This window comes from Siphateles boraxobius, unplaced genomic scaffold (assembly GCF_051911475.1).
Source record: "Siphateles boraxobius isolate OS27281-9 unplaced genomic scaffold, OSU_SipBor_1 24, whole genome shotgun sequence".
Classification (NCBI taxonomy): domain Eukaryota; kingdom Metazoa; phylum Chordata; class Actinopteri; order Cypriniformes; family Leuciscidae; genus Siphateles; species Siphateles boraxobius.
Window position 1 is genome coordinate 4,484,470 of NW_027508855.1, and position 4,954 is coordinate 4,489,423.

At 38.7% G+C, this 4,954-nt stretch overlaps 1 pseudogene; it reads right to left on the minus strand.

Annotated features, from left to right (window-relative positions):
* Positions 1-764, minus strand: LOC143749304 (chemerin-like receptor 2; annotated as a pseudogene).
* Between the last annotated feature and the right edge of the window lie 4,190 nt (positions 765-4,954).

Here is a 4,954-nt window from a genome sequence, read left to right on the forward strand (position 1 = left end):
TTACTCAGTTTCATTCTGATATTGTTGTGACTGGTCTGAACACTGACTACTTCTGGATCACAGCGCTTGAGCAGAAAAGGCGTAAAGAAAGGGGTTCACGAAACTGTTGATAAAGAAAAGAGCCCGGTAACATTGTGGCTGGCCTCGGATTTCCATGACACCATTAAAACAATGTTGTTGATCATACAGGGGGTGCTGAATATGAAGAAGGCCACTACGATTCTGGCCAGTTTTGTCAGCCTGTGGCTGCTGATAGAAGCTGACTGACTTATCCCTTGGTTAGGTCGAAGGTAGGAGCACAACAGGCTGAAGAGAGGCAGAGCATAAGAAGCCAAAGCTCCACTTGATATCCCTATCCCAAAAATCAGCCCCTTTTGACCCTTCCCTCCAAGCTTCGCCCATCGCTGAGTATACAGCACTTGCAGGTACATTTGAACACTCAACAAGGTGACAGAAAGCACACTACCGTAGAGGCTCCGGTACACTACATAGGAAAATAATTTACATAGAGCTCTGCCAAAAACCCAGCCATTCAGAAGGGCATAGATCCACACAGGCAGAAAAATCAGAGATCCGAGACAGCCAGACTCAGCATCAGTTTTGGGGTGAAGCTGCCCTCTAAATGTTGGGTGAACATGACCATCACCGCTAGATTACCTGGTACACCCAGCGCAAAGCACAATCCCAGAACAGTGCTGGACGTTAGCACATCCACTGAGGTACGGGCAAACTGGGAGCCATTTCGAAATGTTCTGATACTGCATGTTCACCTGCCAATTGCGGATGTGAATATAAAGTCTGACTTTGCCCATGCATTAAGTGAGGATGTAGACTCAGAAAGTGAAATCACCCAGGCGATTGTGGGTTAGGTGCTCAAGAGCACTTCAGTCATTTCTTGCCAGTATTGAGAATCAAACCTACAACCTTCATGTTACCAGTCTGACTCTCCAACCATTAGACCACAATTGAATGTGAGTAAACAGTCAGTCATATAAGGCTGTGCATGAATGTGGTGTTTGCTTTGGTGCAATTAGTATTTCTGACTTCCTTCAACATCTGTTAATGTTAATGCATTATAGTAATGTGTGTTTATAAGCTGAGTTGCCACATCTCTTAAATATGCATCAGCTCTGTTCACATTTTAGTAGTGGTTAATGCTGCATGCCTGACTGACCTCACACACAGATGAGCACATTTCCCCTGGCAAGCAGCTAGTAGGCTATGTGCATGCACCCCCACACTCTCTGGAAATATCATTTCAACCAGAAAATGCAAGAAACTAGAGATGCATGGCACTTAGTGTTGTTGGTTAATACAGAAAATTGGGGATTATCTATCTTTATGATATACAGTATATATTTTGATATATACTCTATTGGCTTCTACCGAAATTCAGAGATAATTATCGGGTTATCAATTATAATATGTGTGCATTTGTAAGTGTTTAAACTGTATATGTAAAATAACTTATAAGCAAGTAAATTTTTTATACATCATTACTGTTATGTTAAAAGTATTATAATTATGCAGTATGTACTGTAGTTCCCCTTCAGTGGTGCTCGTTCATTTGCTGCTTTTGCTCTGTGTCACTGTTGTGTGAATATATATTTTTTATGACATACTTTTTCAAGAAATATTGTATAGATTTTCAGACATCAGTCAGCGCGGGTTCAAGTCTCTTTACCGGCAGGAAATGTAGGTAGGGGGAGTGAATGAACTGCTCTCTCTTCCACATGTCACAACTGAGTTGCCCTTGAGCAAGGCACCTAACCCCCAATCGCTCCCTGGGCGCTGCAGCAAAAATGGCTGCCCACTGCTCTTTGGATACACGTCATGACTTTCAACCTAATGTTAGGCTTTTTCTTAAACAGCACATAGGTTTACAATTCCAACGCTGTGGACAAAACGGTAGGAAATTAAATTCTGAACCTCTGGATGGGTTCTGCTTTGAGGTCAGTGCACTGTTAAGATATATTCTCATCTCCCCCGTTGTGTTTCCTGCATTTTGCATGTAGTCATTATGCTAATAGAGCCGTCCAGAGGGATGATGCTGTGATCTGATAGTTCCCTCTAACACACAAAGAGCTGGAACCAAATGCAAGAGAGCAACCTTCATCACCTTCCCTATAGCAGTACTGGCTTATTTATCACCTCCGCTGATTTAATTCATACATGTGCAAGAGAGGAATTTTCTAATGTGGCAACTAACCATTTCACTTTCACCGATGTTGAAACTGACATGATTGCTGCAGAAGTAGCTGTAGTGTAATGTCATGTATGTTTTACCGTCAGTATGTTTAATTAAATTGCATGCAGTATGCATGATGCATAGAGTTTTTACTGTAAACAAGTTCCATAAAACAGAAAAATAAATAATAGCTTGAAATAACTAATTAATTGATGTTTTGTTGGAAGGAAACCAGTTCAAGTTTTATGAATGAAATGCTGTATGTGGTACTTTGTGAGTTGTTTTTCACCCACATTTTTGCGTTTTGTGTGTGTGTGTGTGTGTATGTGTGTGTGTGTGTGTGTGTGTGTGTGTGTGTGTGTGTGTGTGTGTGTGTGTGTGTGTGTGTGTGTGTGTGTGTGTGTGTGTGTGTGTGTGTGTGTGTGTGTTTAAGTGATTAATAATACAGATTTAATACACAATTGAGGGATTGGTGCATAAAATGTTTGAATGATGCTAGTGATTGGTAGGTGAAAATGTATTTTATTAATTTTATTTACCAGTTACCAGCTAGCCAAAAACATTATAAACACTGGTTTATACCTGAAGCCCAACATTTCTGAAAATATGAAAATATATTACTGAATATTTTAATATTTTATTTTGACATTTTTTAAAAACAAAAGCAGTCTAAGGAAAGTGACATATCCTCTTCTCATCTGCTTCCTGTTTAGATTCTTCATGGCAAAATCCTTTTAATCAATGTTAGACTTAGTAAAAAAAGACATTGCATATGGTTTTAAATTGAGATCGGTGATGCTAGTGCAAAAACTCCACTTGACTTTAACTTGCAGGCTATACTGGTCTTGCTAAACAACCTCCAGAAAGGCAAGCGGGCATGTTCTGATTACTCATGCGGTTTGTTGGGACAGAGTAATGAGATTTTGTTTTGGAAATTAGACAATTTCAAATTGAGGCCTTTGTTTCAGCAAACATTACATTCAATGCTGCAGGACGCAACAACACACACACACACACACAGCATGAAAGAGACATCGTAAACAAGCAGAATAAATTGGTGGCTGAGAGAGATGAGGTGTGGTTAGATTTCTCTGCAATAATGCAAAATTAATTTTCACTGTGCCAGAGATTTTCTGGTTTACAGTTTGCTGAATTGATATGGGAAGAATCCAGAGATAACTTAGTTATAATATGAGACCTGTTCCTAAATCAGATTATGGTGCATACTTGTCTAATTTCATCAACAGAATGGAGTTTGACTTTTACTATGACCTTCAAGGGCAGAGCATATACACTGCAGGAGACTTTCAGATGCAATATATCTTGGCATGTCAACTTTAACACTTTCTTATTGAGCAAAAACAATTGATTGATATGCATGTCAATAACCATTTGAAGGGTGATCTGTTTGTTGGCATGACCATAATGATTGCTCTCATCACATGCTCTCAAGTGATTGGCCGGTGAGAAGCACAAGGCAGGGTAAAAGAGAGGAGGAGGAGAACATATATATAGGAGTGTGATGGAAAGTGGACAGACAAGAAGTGAACAGATGGACATGGAATGGAAAGAGGTGAAGGGAGACTGATGAGACAGGTGGAAGATGAATGAGGAGAGAATAAGGGAGTGGGCAGCAAATAACGAGTAGCCTGTTAATTGGATTGGTGGTACGGTTAATTGAATCAGCCTTCTGTCATGTTGTTGAGATACTGACAGATGGGTGTCAGCATACATATACAGTATCTGTCTATGGTTTGGACCACCTGACTGAATATAGCTCATGATCTTCAGGTCCTTTTGTACTAAGGCTTATCCTTAAATGCTTGAAATTAGCTTGTAGACAAATTTCAAGTTTCTTTACAAATCTATTTTGTCTTACGCTGATGAGAGAGTGCAGAAAAATAACCCAGGAAACTCATTCAATTCTGTTTAAAAAGTATCCCAGACCGCATTGATTACTCGCATGTGAAGTTGGTTGAGAAGATGCCTGTAGACCCCAGGTGACTACTTTAGTGTTTCAGCTACTTTACAGTACACACAACATTGATTTATCTGTATTTCATAGGCTATGTACAGATATGTATTTCAAATGTATTAGCAGTTAAAAGTAATCAGTATACTGCATTTTTTGGCATGATACAGAAGTTACGATCATCTTTCCCCCAACCCTATTGTGACATATATCCAATTGTGAAATGGCTTCTCGAACAAGAAAAAATGTAGGGCAGGACTTGATTGGATCGTTTGATCATTGTGGTTTGCAATTGCTGTGATATCATTTTGAGTGACTGGTTGTAAGCACATCATCAGAGAAGACTTGTCGTTGCGAGACTCTGGGGAAGTTATTTTAATTAAAGATTACAAGGGAACCCAAATTAAGAAGAGATATTAATACTTATATTAAAAAAATATATTTTTAATATAAGTAATATAAGGTAAGTACATGGGTTTAGGGTAGGTTTAGGGGTAGGTTCTAGTTTTTACCCAGTTATTGTAATAACTATAATAAGTACATAGTATGTACATGGGAAACAGGACTGTAAAATGAAGCGTTACCGTTTTAAAAGTCTATGCTTGGTATTTACTAAGAACTTGGATTTAGATAGAAAGAACATTAATCACAATGCGTTAAACTGAACTCTAAACACTACTCGAAAAACTACAACATTTATTAGTTACTTATCGTACAACTATTTACACTGCATATATGTTTCCTTCTCTGCCTATGTATATAAAATGGCCACAATTATTTTACTGTTGGTGTAG